Source organism: Anoplolepis gracilipes, chromosome 16 (assembly GCF_047496725.1).
Source record: "Anoplolepis gracilipes chromosome 16, ASM4749672v1, whole genome shotgun sequence".
Classification (NCBI taxonomy): domain Eukaryota; kingdom Metazoa; phylum Arthropoda; class Insecta; order Hymenoptera; family Formicidae; genus Anoplolepis; species Anoplolepis gracilipes.
This window is the reverse complement of record NC_132985.1, coordinates 4,032,357-4,048,102: the sequence shown is the minus strand read 5'-3', so window position 1 is coordinate 4,048,102 and position 15,746 is coordinate 4,032,357. Positions and strand designations below refer to the sequence as shown.

At 38.8% G+C, this 15,746-nt stretch overlaps 1 protein-coding gene across 5 annotated transcripts in view; it reads right to left on the bottom strand.

Annotated features, from left to right (window-relative positions):
* Positions 1 to 15,746, bottom strand: part of Hnrnp-k (Heterogeneous nuclear ribonucleoprotein K) — an 88,683-nt gene that overhangs the window by 58,771 nt on the left and 14,166 nt on the right. For 3 of the 5 annotated variants that reach the window (XM_072908301.1, XM_072908299.1, XM_072908305.1), the window contains exon 2: positions 4,942 to 4,995. The gene's annotated coding sequence lies outside the window, so the exon portion shown is untranslated. Of the gene's footprint in view, positions 1 to 1,503; positions 1,804 to 4,941; positions 4,996 to 6,462; positions 6,733 to 15,746 lie in introns of those variants that run through there. The other 2 variants (XM_072908300.1, XM_072908304.1) reach the window with 2 other exon arrangements.

Below are 15,746 nucleotides of genomic sequence, written 5' to 3'. Positions count from 1 at the left end.
AGGAGGCGCGAGTACTGGTGGGGCGAATCGCTCGCAGAGGGAGATCGCGGGGTAGAGGAGAGAACCGAGAAAGAGAGGGGTGGAGGGAGGGAAACGAGAGGAGCGGCGTAGAAGTGCACGTCGCGAGAGCGAAGTGTGCGTGCGTGCGCGAGCGAGTAATGCGGATGCATCGCGACGCAAGGGAGAGAAACGGAGAAGAGAATGCGAGAGAGAGAGAGAAAGAGAGAGTCAATGAACGGCTCTGAGATCACCGCGGGATGAGAATTTCAGCTTGCGGAGGCGGAGAACCCCTGCCGATGGCAGAGCAGGGGTCATGCGGCGCGCGATAAGACTTTTAAGGTTTTTAGGCCAGATTGTCCCGATAAAAGGGTGCACGAGTATCATGTTTCCAGGAGAGAGAGAGAGAGAGAGAGAGAGAGAGAGAGACGCGCGTCCATAAGCGGGGGCTCTTGTTTATGCCGAAAGCGCGATTACGTCGCTTACGTGAGCAGCGAACGCTGACTAACCGCGACACTCGACACCGTCGAGATTATACGCTGCCACGAATGCTGCGATGAAGAATGCGAAGCACCCTATAATAGCTATCAGGAGGTACAAAGAGAATGTTAATTATTAGAGAGAAAGACGTTTTCATTAGACGCAATTAGTACGTGGATTAATAAAATAATAAATAATTATGCAAAGTAAATTGTAATTATGACAAAATTTAATAAAGAATAAACTCTCGGCAAAATAATAAAATAATTGTAAAGTAAATGAATAGCGATACTCGACACCGTCGACATTATACGCTGCCACGAACGCAGCGAAACGAAGAATACATCCAGGAATAAAAGCTGCCAGAAGATACAAAAAAAAATATCATACAATTATTAAACAGATAAGGCTTTTGTTTAAAAAAACGTAGTACTTAATTAAAATAGTAAATAATTGTGTAAATTACATTGTGATTGTAACAAAATTCGATAAACTAAACTCTCTATCTAATAAATAATAAGAATACGTGTAAAATAATATAGTAAACACTTTTAAATTTTTTATTAGTTAACTTAATGGAAAAATTAAAAATTACTTCAGTATTTGATAATAAAAAAAAATCACATTACTTTTAAAATTCATTAAAAAAAACATAGTACTTAATTAATAAAATAGTAAATAATTGTGTAAACTAAATTGTGATTGTAACAAAATTTGGTAAACTAAACTCTCTTTTTAATAAATAATAAGAATAAGAATTGTCAAATAATATAGTAAACAATTTAAAATTTTTTATTAGTTAATGGGAAAATTAAAAATTACTCCAGTATTTGACGACAGATAAATCATATTATTTTAAAAATATAATTAAAAGTCGTGGCACCGGAATAAGAAAACTCTTACATTTAGATAAAAATCATGATATGAAGAACCCTAGCCGTTTGATACTACGCGGGATCGAGCAGCTGTAGGAGATACTTGTAAATCGGTTTGATAAACACGATCGGGCAGCAGGTTTCAACATACCTGCGATCAGCCAAGTTCTTTTTTCCCTTCGGACTCTACTCTAGCTACGTCGAGAGCAGCCCGTCGTCGTTGTCCGAACGCGTTCTGCTCGTCCGCCGCTCGACAACGAAGACGAGGATGACGAGAAGAACGAGAATGACACGTATGACGTAACACAAACACGAAATCCCGAGCACAGATCGGCGAATGCGCGGCACCGCGGCATAAAGTCGCACGCCTAACGGTCAGACCGATGCAAGACATGCGTGTCGCACTCGGGTACGGCGCGTATGACGTGGCGTGCGTGCGGAAGTATATCGATCAGCTGACGGTCGGGCGGATACTGGGCCGCTTCGCGGAATTCACCATATTGTTGCGTCGACACGCATGCGCCGACGATGCGCCCTCGTCCCTTCATTCTCTCTCGCTCTCTTTCACCTTTTTTCTTTCCCTTACTTTCTTCTCCCTCACAGCGCCCGCGCCCGCGCCCGCGCCCACCCCCTCGCCCCTCTCCCTCTACCCTCGCAATTTCGTCTCTCTACATACAGGGTGATTCAGCAGGAACCCGCGATACGATTTCGGAACGTGTTTCCAGGGGGGGGGGGGCCGTAATAATCCACGACGAGAGAACTCGGGCACATCCGTTTATCGATAAGGAAGCCCGATTTTAGCCCCAAACGACTAAGGGATATATACTCCGGAATAAACAGATAAAATCTTCATAGAGAAATTCTCGTTCTAAAAGTTACGATCGACGATAGAAACAGCTTTACGACCGCGAAGGCAAGGCAAAACAAAATCGAATTCGCGTCTCGTATCTCTGCGGTTCTCGCGCGCGAGAACATCCGGTTATACTCTCTTCTTGCCGCTCGCGCACACGTACATCCAAGTTTCCTTCTTCCCGGACGGACAGGGGGCGGGGGCGGCTTTTTTTTTTTCCCTTCGATATATCGTTCCTCAATATGCTAATACCTCGGTCTTACTTCATCGTACTGACTAAATTACATTATCGTATTACATAAACCCATCTCCCTTTTCCTACCATTTCCTCTCTCTTATTTCCAGCATCTTCTATTTCTCCGATATTCTACGACACGTTTCTCCGCGGCTGCAACTTCCATCGCACACCTCCGTTCGTGTATTTTGTGTCTGTCTACGACTTTCTCCGATTTCCATACATTTCCGCGTTTTCTATTTTCATTGCTCGCAATAATCCGCAATAACTTTGGGGAACTCTTGAGCAGTCAGAGATCGAATACGTGCGGAATACTAATGACAAATTGTTACAATTGCTTCCATGTTAAATGAGAGTTCGCTCTCTAACGACAATTACACGATGAAAAAGTACGGAAAAAAAACACACAGTTTACAGCCGTATATTTCAGATCACCATATATATTTCATATCGATCCGTCCTCTGGAGAATATCACCGGAATTGCAAGATTAAAAAAAAAAAAAAAAAAAAAAAAAAAGGTGAGTTCAACGACGTGCGGACTGATTAATATTCGGTAAACACACGTAACAATCTATGATACTTGATTCCCTTCTTTTCGCTTTTAAATTACATCCGTTCGTTTCTGCCGAGATATGAATTAACGAACCATAACGAACGCGAAAGGATTACACGAAGCGATAATGCGATACAAACTAAGCGGGATTATAGAAAGCCGATAAACATATACAACGTTGAAAACTAATATTGAAAAAATTATGGCATCTCTGATCGAACGTTTTTTAAAGAAAGATTGATTCCTGTATATAATTGCATATTTATAGAGGGGAAAAAATCGGCATCAATTATGCAACATTATCGAAAATGCGATCGATAAAAAAGTTGAGAGAATTCCGACAAGCACATTAAATAATTACTAATATTAGTGGTGATACGCGTAAATGTGTTATCGCAACAGTGATAGCTCGTGATTAAATAATGATTACGCGTGATTTATTTATTATATTGTAGAGATTCGAAGAGGATATTTTTGTTCCGTGCCGATGGAAGGTAAACGGTAAAATATGAAATAAAGACATGAGTGAGGAAGAGAAAGGGAAAGGAGACACGGAGAACGATAGCGAGTGAGATATGATGGACAGTGATTTCACGGCTGAGACGAGAATTCACAGTCACGCTTCGTGATTCTCTTTCGGTCTCTCTTCCTTTTCTCTTCTTTATCCAGACCAAAAGAAACGGAAAGTTTTACTTTACTCTTGTATCGAAAATGATTATCCACGTTGCAGTTTACGTTAATAAAGCATATGATTTAACGATTTGCATTAATTGACTTTTCGTGGAAAAGTGAACAAATTAAAAGCTGCTTTTTGATTTGCATTTTGTGCAAATATATAATTATTTCACGCATAATTATAAAGTATAGAAGATAATTTCTATTAATGTTTCAAAATTATTATATTATATATAATATTATTATACGTATATATATATATATATATATATATATATATTAAAAACGTTTTTACGTATCGCGACAAAAGCTTTATCATGTCCCGTTATTATCGCACCGGGTATTTGTGTTACTTAATAAGTTATTCAAGTATAATAATGTTTAATAAAGTGATATGTTCGTGCGAGATTATTAGTACGGAAATATACAATTTTAAAGACACATTTCGTTAACCAGCGGCTGACATAATTAAAAGCGTCGTGCCTTTCGCTGCGATTAGAGAATCATCGTATGTTCCCGACGACTTGATTATCGTCTTAATCTTCCGAGAGAGGTTCACGCGGATATAAATAGTGAGTCTAATTGAATGAAAACGAGCAGGGAGGGAACAGTTAGCACTTGCGGCTTTCCTCATATTCGTCACTGGTTCGAATGCCAGGCGAATGCGAGGAAGGGCTGAGTAACGGATAATATTATTCTTACGCGATTGAGAATTCTTGAATCGCGCTAATTTCGCACGACTACGGCGGAAAAGCTGGAGAAACCGGAGGAAATTATGCGGCGCATGAATGGCATACGCTACCCGTCTTTCCCGGAAAGAACAATAGCCACGGCGATCTTATCGTCAATCTTCGTACACGAGTATAGAGAACGTGATTGTGGCTTGTAATTAACAATTAGAAAAGTATCCCAGTAACATGTTAATGAATGATACTTGTGCATACTGATTCCGCTACCCTCAAAATTTATAAAATTTAAAAATAATAAAAAATACCAATATATAAAATAATAAAATAAAAAAAAAATTAATTAATTAATTAAATTTATTATTTTTATAAATGTATAAAATTGATAAAAATAGCGTTATTTGTGCGCAAAATTCGGCGATTCATTTAAAGATTTAAATATGTGACGGACAATACATCTGAGTGTAATAAATTAATTAATGCGACGCTCTGATGTGAGACTCGATATCGCGTGACACTTTTATTTCATCGTATTCTCTCAAGTTTATGAACCAACTAATTCGCAAAGTAAACATATTTATCGACTCACCTTGACACAGAAGTAAATTACTCCACGATCAATGCCAGCTCTCCGTCAGTCAGTCTGAAACACAAAACGCGACAGAATTATGCTCCAGGTTCGCCATACGATCCGCAACGCGTGAGCTCGATAGGAGAACTAAACTGTCCGCCAAATTCGTTTCGGGAAAGACGCGCACGTGTTGTGGAATGTTTCTAAGCAAATTGCGACACACTCAAATAGAAACACGCGTATAAACAAACCGTGTGGAATGTGTTTATTTTCGTTTCTCAATGACAAACGCAACGCTATTGATTCGAATGTACGATTTAACACAATATATGGTGTAAAATATTTATTTCTCTTTCTCTTTAAAGGTTTTTTTATTATACACGAATTTAATTTAATTCTTAAGATAGAAGTCGCGAGAGTCTACGGTACGAGATACGTATACAACGTCGAGTTCAGGATTAACGCGTCACTTGATCACAAGAGAGGCAAAAACTTATAGAATTCTCTTAATGTGTCTGTCGTACGAGTTTTCTCTCTCGAGACGAATGAAGCCAGTTCGGCGCCGAAACAACAGCGTGTCTATACAGACGGGAATAGCTACAATAGCGTGCGATAATGAAATAACTTAATTTCGCTCCGACAAACACATAGATCAAGCGAGAAGGGACGACAGTGACAGTGGTGACTGCTGCTGGCAATAGTAGTGGTGGAAGTAACGCTAGTGGTGGTGGCTGAAAGCGGGCGAATCCGATGTAAAATACGCGCTCGACCGAAACGCGTGTTATATAGTACACAAAATACACTGTAATCCACTCTGTTAGTCCTGTGATCTGCTATAAGAATAGTCTAATTGTAAGACGTGTGTTCAACTGGATTGCGAGTACGCTGAATTAATCGGTCAAGTGTAAAAAAAATCTCAATATCGGAAAAATCGAACAAAGCACAAATCAACCTCTTCTACTTCTCAAATATATTAAAAAAAAAAATATATATATATATATATATATATATATAAAATATATACATAATTCTCTTTTTCTATTCTCTTTTTCTGATTTAGCTAAATAAAAAGCCTATAAAAAAGTATTGTGATTAAAGCTCTCTAAGATCTCTCGAACAAATGGAGGAGCGAAAAGGATGTGCGTTTGTTAATTAAATTTCTGAATAAAAATTGTACAACCGAATAACAGCATAATACGTTGCAATGTACAAAAAGAAGCTAATGGAAAAATTTCATTTAAATGTGCACATTTCTGGCTTGTTTAAAAAATGTTGTAAAGTGAAAAATCGGTAATCTAGAGTAATCGCAAGTATCATTTAAAGCTGATTATCTGCATAACTGCATCCTGCGGTGCATAGAAAAATTCGTCCAAGGGAAATTGAGGAAAATTTCGCTGGTATGTCCGCTGACTTGAATTCACAGAACCAAGGAGACACACAGCAAAGTGAAACATCAAGTGCATCCACATCAGTAGGTGTGCGGTGGTCATGCTGGAGATCGTGCTCCAGACCTTAAAGCTGATTGTAAAAGAATCTTACGCAGAAGAGGCTCGGGGCGGTACCGATAATCGAGAGATAGACACAAAATCCGAATCGCTATCCGTAGGTCGCGTTACGCGATAAGAAGACGACGAGCGAGGTGATCGATGATAACGGCGACGGCGACGGCGACGGCGACGGCGAAGGCAACGGCGACCAAGTTGGACGAAGAACGACGACGGGCACTTTGCACGGTCGCAGCAGCAGGCCGATGTTCTCCACTTCAAGTGTCCACGTTCATTTGTGAGTCTCGATGGCCTCGAACTGGTCTCTTATCCCTGGTATCGCCCAATCAAAAAACCGGCAGCGTACCGCGAGCCGATTGGTCGTGTACGGCCACCGTGAAGACTGCAATTGGTCAACCTAGCCGAGTCACCCATGGTTACCGTTTGCATCAACAACATTTACGGTCGATATTTCGCGGCTTACTACCCGATCCCGGTATTCTCTTCTACGTTCAGCGTCTCGCACACACGTCGCGATTAACACCTACATAACCCTCGGTGGAGGCAGGGAGGGAAGGTGGAATTCTCGAAGGCAACCGCTTTTCTTCCACCCCTTGGCCGTTCTATAGGGTGATCTCTACCCTCCCTGAATGCTGAAAAGTTTCGAGAAAGTCGAAGGCGACCGCTACCGTCGGCTAAGGGACTTGAAAAGCTGGTACCACGGCCGCCAACGGCGTGTAACCCTCGAACATCCCCTAATGATTATTTTTCAAACCAGCTCGCAATCTCCTTATCGTTCGATGGGTCCGTTTTCGGCACCACGACGTAGCTACGCGAAGAATGAATTTAAGGATAATCGTGGCAATTAAGTCGAAGCGACAAGCTTAAGACTCCAAGAGGATTTACTGGTATCGCCAAATCCTAGTTTAAGTCTCGACTCAGAGCTATGTGCTTTGTACAAAATAATAACTCGCGTTTAGAATATTGTGAGAAAATATATCGCCTTCTTATCGCTATTGAAACTTGTACAAATCATTTTTTTTTAACAACAGTCTAGCGAGAAAACACATTTGAAAAGACATTATATAATATATTAAAATATATATTTAATATTTATATATAAAAATATCTTAAAATAAATTTATTACTTAAAAATAAGACTTGATTTGACAAACATAAAAGTATAAAAAAAAAAAATTATAAGATTTTTAAAAATGTAAAATATATTTTTATCGTTATCTTGTACAAGCTTCTATCTCGTGCGATTCCGCATATATGTATATGTACATACAATCGAATCTCAGTTCCAAAGTGTCGCATACACGGCTTCGTCTTCGAAGTCTAATTGCCACTTTAGCAATTGTTGAGTTAATGGTATTAGCTTCGTAGCTCTCTGGCTACATCCCAGAATTCACTGTTAGCGCTTTGCGCATCGTTCTGTCTTATTTTGAATTAAGCCGTGATGGAGATGCAACGAGGCCGTTAGCGCTAATTGCTAATTTCGCAACGTACGCCGCAAGTGCGTATAAATATCTAATTGTATTTTCTCGTAACGAGCGAAATGCGATTCAATGTACGTTCTATCCCGTATCGGATAGATTTGATAGACAACAATTGCATACTGTAACTACGCTAATTGTATCATAAGTTATGTCATTTTCGCGTAACGTTGCTCATTGATTATCCATTTCGTGGAATAAGTCATTTTAAACCGACTGGGTTTTTATTTTACAAAAATTGCTGCTTTGTGTATAAATCAATTTTGCAAACTATAAGTAATTTTAAAATTGACACGATGACTCTTTCAATAAAAGCAGACAAGGCGATACGCTGAAAAAGCATCTTGAATGTAGAAGGCTAACAGAGACACTATTACCGACGACGCTTTACCGTCATCTCGAATTGGCGACCATTTGTCACGCGAAGTGTCGACGTGTCTCTTCGCACTATCGAAATCCACTCTGCGAAGACTCGGAAAAAGCGATTATCGAGCACGACCCGCGGTATTATTCGCGACTTTGGAGAGGAACCAGAAACGCTCGAGGCATGTCCTCGTTCGACGTTCGATTATCTGTGTTATCGATCGTTCGGTTGCTCTCGTACACCCGGTTCCTGTGACGACGAAATGAACGCGGATGCTCGAGATATCTAGCACGACACGTTCAAATATATATATATATATACAGGGTGTCCGGTAATAATCGCCCGACCTTTCATGGGCAGATAGAGCAGGTCAAACCGAATAGAAAAGTCCTTTATCATTTTGCGACTTGCGCAATAATTATTGAACTATTAATTAAAAACGCTCAGCGAACGATATTATATATACAATACAAAGTGTCCGGTAAAAATCGCCCCATCTATCTAAGGCTGATAGAGCAAGTCAAACTGAACATTTTGTGATTTTCGCAATAATTATTAAAATATTAATTAAAAACGCGGCGCATATAGCCCTCGGCATACGTTGAACGTTTTTCATTAATATTTTAATTATTGCGCAAATCGCAAAATGGTAAAGGACTTTTTTATTCGGTTTGACCTACTCTATCTGCCCACGAAAGGTCGAGCGATTATTACCGGACACCCTGTATGTATATACACACACACACACACACACCCACACACACACATATATATATATATATATATATATATATATATATATACACATACCTTATATTCGCTTCGTCACAAAAATGCATGAATATATTACTGAGGTATATCTTAGTTCGAAATATCATATTATATCCCTCTAAAAGTTTATTACTACATATTTAAACTAGAGAAAAAAAAATGTTTCTCATCCGTTCGAGGAATATCAAATAATTTTAAATTGCTAAAATCTAGGTTACGTACCTAATGTTTAAAAGCGTTCATTCGATCAAAAAACAAAGCAAATATTGCGGACAAATGGTCGGCCAAAAGATACAAAACACAAAGAAAATAATTAAACGTTCGTACCATTAAACAATTGTAATCGCGCTGTAAATCGATACCGAAAATCCGATACACGATTCCATTGGAAGAAGGGCGAGGTGTGATAAATAATTCAGAAATTAGATAATATCGTGCACGTTACTCGTTCCACGGAAACTGGTTCGATTGGTTCGCCTTGTTTTTAAGAGGAAACCGTATTATCCGACACGCCAACCTTGTTGTCCTGCACAATACGAACGAGTTCGCCAATTCCGCTTGTCAATTAAGCCCACACACGATCGCGTATCTGCCCGACCTAATAAAATATGACAAATGTGCCTGCCAATCTAAAACAATGTAGACTCGAATTTCTTATTGCATCTTAAAATAATGCCTTTTTCCAGACATTCTATTTTTAAATACAGACAAATTCAGAAGCTATCAAAAATTTGACTCGACAAGAAATTTTAATAAATTTAATAAAAAATCTTAATAACGTACATGTTTAATTATTTTTAATAAGATTTTAAAAATTACATCTCTATTAACATATATTTATTGTATTTTTAATTTTCCCGTTTTTAATATACCACACAATAAGTATGCATGTCCATATTTTTAAAATCTACTCGATCTCTCTTCCAGAAATAAGCTTTCATGTGTGATGACATGTATCAAAACTTAACTGATATTATTAGCTGACCGGCTTTTATCGAGTTGATGGCACACAGCGGGTGAGATGGAATTATAAGAAGAAAATCAAGGCGTCACGCGAATCGCAATAATAAGGCGAGATTCACTTTGACGATGACGAACGACCGACTGCGAGAACATTTCTAAACTAACGCGATACGACAAACTCGATGATTACGTGATGCATTTTCTGCATGGACTCGGACAGCGATAAATCCTTCAAGAATCTTAAAGGTCTTCATGTTTCTTATTTGCAAACGCAATGTATCTTTCTCCATTAGCGAAATCACTTTACGCATCGTCCTCGAAGAAGGCATAATTGCAAAAGTTAGGAATGACAGTAAAATCGTCGCAGCTTGTTATAATTTCGTGAAGAAGTCACCGTAAGCTTAAGAATTGCACGCCAACACACGCTTAAGAAATATAAAGTTCAATGTTTAAAATGAATCGCGCGCTTATTCGTAAAAAGTTTTAAAAACTAAATCTGTTTACATCTTTTTATCTCTTCCCTCTTGAATTTTTTTTTATTTCTCCTCTTAAACTTTGAAAAAAAGTAGATGTTCAAATCTTAAATTTGTCAGGAGATTGTCGCTGCGCGGTAAACGATCTTGAGAAGAAGTCGCGGAAATGAGTTGCGAGGAGACAACAATGTCGGATCGGTGGAGGCAGCGGGAGAAGAAAGGGTGATGACCGGAAAGGGTGAATGAACGGAAATCATGAACAACTTCGGAAGAAACAAGAGAATACATGAGTAGGTGAGAAAATTAAAGAGAGAGAGAGAGAGAGTGAGAGGACGGTAAGAAGAGAAGGAAGGGGGAAGGAAGAGAGCGAAAAAGCACAAATGGAGAATTTATCGTTACCAGAGGTACTTTGTTTTACGTAAAATCATAAAAGAAGACAATGGTGCCTATATCGTGATGAAAAGGAAGAAAGAAATCGCGCAATTATATTATATTATGACGAAAAAATACGTAGAAGAAATACCGACGATCTCGCACAACTATGGAAAAAGAACACGAGCGAATAAATATGCGATGTGCTCGACAGGCCAAACTGAAATCACGATTACTATGCCGAAAAAATTGTATTCTCAAAATGTATATTTTATAATCTTTTAATAGATATTCTTAAGGAATAAGGATATTTTCTTTTTTACGAGATATTTTTTGGATTATTTATAAATTAAATAAAAACTGTATATTTACTTTGTCAAAGTTTTAATAAATAGCAAAATCCATGTAAAATTCTTTTTGTTATCATTAGGATTAATAATATCAAATATTAAAGAATAGAATGGTAAGAAAATATCCCATTCAGTATATATTTTTTACGTAAATTATATAAATATTAAGAATATCTGAGACTATTCTACTCTTTAATATTAAAAGTATCGAGCGGTTATTCTGGCCGTTTTTATTTTTTATATTAGTAACTTATTCTTGCAAAAAAAGAAAGGATTTAAAAAATTTAAAAAAAATCTAAAAAAAAAATAGAAATGGTCAGAAATGGTCGCTCGATACTTCTAGTGTAAAGAATTTCTCTCTTAAACTAAGAGAATTCTTTTAGCGCTTTTGCTTGAAGAAAGATATTATAAAGATAAGTGAAATTCTGAAAATGAGAATATAATTTTTTCGTCGTATATAAAGTCGATAGATCTTCGATAGAAGTAGACGTCAGTCGCACAATGACATCGCGCGTTTTTCGCCGCGCTAAATTCTAAAAATTCCCACATGTCTACGTCGATGAAGATGATCGCGCTCGATGTTCGACGTTCGTGAAAATCGGGTAAAACAACGACGTAATAAACGAGCGGAACATCCGGAACGCGAGCGAGGAAGAAGGATAGTCCTCACACTCGGTCTCCTTTCCTTTCATTTTAGTTCGCAGTTCTTCGACACGTTGATCCCAGGATACCCCCGGGTCGTGAGAAAGATTCCTCGGACTGTTTTCATCTCCGACTAGGAGGAAGGCAAGTATACAACCGCGAGTATAACTATCTCTCTCTCTTTCTTTCTACTCCCCACCCTCATATCGACGATTTTTTTTCAGCTTTCGAAACCGGCTCCGGCGCAAGGACAATGGGTCTTCTCCATCGTGCGACCGGGCGATTCCGCGCGAAAACGCTCTCATCGTTCGCGATTAAACGGCGGTAACCAACGTAATTTCTTCAATTTTTCTAGGATTATTTTACACAATAGCACTAAGACGTTCTTCCTCTCCGAGAGGGGCGTTCCTACTGCAGGATTATCTGCCACGGAGAATTTATAATCGTTGCTGTGTTAGTCTAAACTAATAAACGGATAAGACACTACGATGCATATTATAATTAACCCTTTCAGTGTTGAGTCATATCTTAATATAGGGATACATATGTGTTAGCTCTAAGATATAATTTCATTGCAAGTTTACACGTCAAAAGTACTCGAGCAAGTTACATTCACGTTTACAATCTCGAGAATGCGCGCTTGCGAAAGTGCGCGGCGGATCGTGGTTTAGGTTACGTAATTACGTGTGACTGAGAAGAGAGAGTGATTTATTCCGCAAATCCGACGGATTCGCCGAAAATATAACGCAAAAATTATGAATGCGATAGAATTCGAACAGGTGAAGTCATAGCTATTGGATCGGTCGTGACCAATATTTCTAGCGCGCATTCGCCATCGAATCTCTCGTGCCAATTCTCGAGTTTATTTTCATCTCAATATACGATAAAAATAAACGCGAGACGATCGATACGCATGACTTTTAGAAATAAGAAACGTCATGTTTACAGAAAAGTTGATAAAGTTTGATTTGACAATTTTAATCAAATTAAATATTACAATTATTATTACATATATAAATTTAATATAATTTCATGAAATGAAATAAAAGCAAAATAAATTTTTAATAATGTGTACAGGAAATATTATCATTATTTAAATATAATTAATACGTCATATAATTATATATTTGTGTACTTTTTTTATATCTACTCAATTTCTCTCGATAAGAGCTATTTCCCGTCGATAAATTTATCGCGTACCGTTGAGTACACTTCATCATGTTACAGAATCGTAACTCGAAAGATAGAAATCAGTATCGCAAACTTTTAAATTTATAATGTTGTTTACATTTAATTATAATTTCACAAAACAGATAAATATATAAAATTATATACAATTAATTTATAATTCAAAATTATCTTATTCCAGTACAGACTTACCCAACATTCCATTGTATTACTGTAACGATTGTAGTAGCTATTTTACTCAATATTGAAAAAAAAAGGCAAACTTTCTTAATCGTACAATACGTATTCTAATAAGTGTTTAATGTAATATTTTTACGTAACACAGGTGTATCATGAAAAAGTAATAGGCATTAGAGAAGACATTTCTTTCGGCGAATAAAGTATGCATCGTTTCCCCCTTTGATTGGAACACGATATAACCGTGAGAACTTTGCGTTCCGCTCAATGTACCGCAGAAAATGCGAACCTCTCGCGGCAGGCTTTCCTCACGGTGAGTTTCTCCAACTTCGGAGAAGGAAAGTGTGAAAATACCATGCTCTCGCCCCTCCTTCTGCCTTCTTTTCCCTTCTCTCTCTCTCCCTCTCTCTGTTGACGTACAGCAGCATTGACGAACTTAAAAGTTCCACACGGCAAGAATCTCGCCCGCGGACGGAATTTTCCTATTAATTCTTCTTGCACGTCTACGAAATAATAAGACGAATTCCTCTCTCTCTCTCCGAATACTTTGGGCTTGATGAGAAGGAGGCGATTAGCTTCGCCGCTGAAAAAAATGGAAGGGACAGCTCTATCTATTCGTGGCTTCTCTCCATCAATCGCAATCGCTGTTATTAGACGTGATTACACCGAATGAAAAGAAACTGCTGCGCGGTTGATTCTCTTTCTCTCGCCGTTTGAAATGTAATAAAGAGAAAATCAGAAATCCTATGAGAGACGCCGTATACCAGTTTCTTCATCGCAAATGCCGCCTTTTTCGTAAATTTCGCCGCGCGAAATCCTCGAGAGACGCTCTCTAAGATAGGCGAAGACTCGATTCAATTTATCCGAATTGACGCTCGGATTGAGATTCGAAATCATTTTCGTCTCTATGAGGATTTAAAACGGCCGGCCGATATGACAAAACAAAGCAAAATTACCGCGGCTGTAATAATAAAGTATGCACATGGATGAAGTACGGAAAGCAGGCAGATGGTAGTTTCCGAACGCCCGCCCACGTCCCGAGGCGAATATTACTTTTCACTTGGGTGGATTCGATATTACAGGTATAGAACACACAATCGAGAGAGTCTGCGAAGCCCCCTCGCTATACCGCGGCCTCGGCGGCGGTTGTTAGATCGAGGGTAGAGAATAGCAGGAGAGAGAGAGAGAGAGAGGCGGTTATGGTAGTAGAGACCGTTCGTGGTATCAATATTTTAAGGGTGCACGTTCCTTCATCGATCGCAGCTTTTCTGCATAATTAATCGCCACTCTACCTCCCCCCCATCCCTTGTCCGCTCAGCGCACGTCGACTCTCGTCGGGCCTATCGAAAGCGCTTGCACACATGCACACGCGCACACGTACAAACCACTACCACCACCCTCGGGGTTCTTTCTTTCACCCTCGGACGCGCGCGTATCGAGCCGAAGAGCGAGTGAATCTCGAAAATCGAATCAGTGCCGCGGCGGCGAGTTAAGTGGATTTCGATCGAATTCGCGAAAGGTGCCGACGAGGAAAAGGGGGAGCCGACTTTTCCTTAGGAAAGAATTTCGGGTGTCTGCTCCTCTTCCGAAGGTCCCGCGGGAAACGCGAGCCAAAACCCGGCCCGTAGCGAGAAGAAAGAAATGAAGGCATTCTCCCCGAGTCCTCCCGTTTGCCGGAAAACTAACTGAGCGTACTATTTCGTTACGAATGCATGACTTATCGCTTCGGAATAATAAAGTTTAGAAAAGCAGATAGCCCCAGGATCTCGCCTCGCGCGAAAGGCATTTCGTTTTATTCTCCACTTAGATTGCCTCGACGAGTATAATAAAAGTCAATCTCTTCTCGACTGATACGGAGCGCCGATACCTTTCCAAAATCTGACGCCGCGCAAATCTAAATTCGCGTAAAAATAATATCAAGACATGTGTCGTTGATCTATAAATTACGGATACAATTTTTCAAAACAAACCTTTCGCGGAAAAAATTAAAATGTAGCATACGTTTCCATGCAATTATTTTAAAATTATACTTGGAAATCACGCGACTTTACCTCACACACACACACACATACACGTATAGAAATTCCTGTTAGAAAAAAAAAAAAAAAAAAAAAAAAAAAAAAACCCTAAAGATATGTACGTTTTAATTAATTTAATATTTAATTCTCATGAAAGCTACGAGCACACAATTTGAATTATCGAGAAAAACCCAAGTTATATTAATTTTCTCCAAGTTGACTTTACAGATATTACTATTAGTGGTTCTTGCGGTAAAATGTGCGTTTTCTCATGATCGCAAATAGTGAAGCAGTGAAGGACGCTTACTTTCCAAATATTTGAATAGTATAGAAAGTACATACATAAAAAGAAGGTTGAAATGTGATAGAACGCGAGATGTAGAAGTTTACGCTAAACGTGAGCAAGACGGAAGAAGCTAGCCAAAGTTCAATATTTAAATCCGGATTACCACAAAGGATAAATCGCAAAGATCTACATGAGCGATCGTATCCTATCCTGTCATAATCATTAAGCCGGATTTC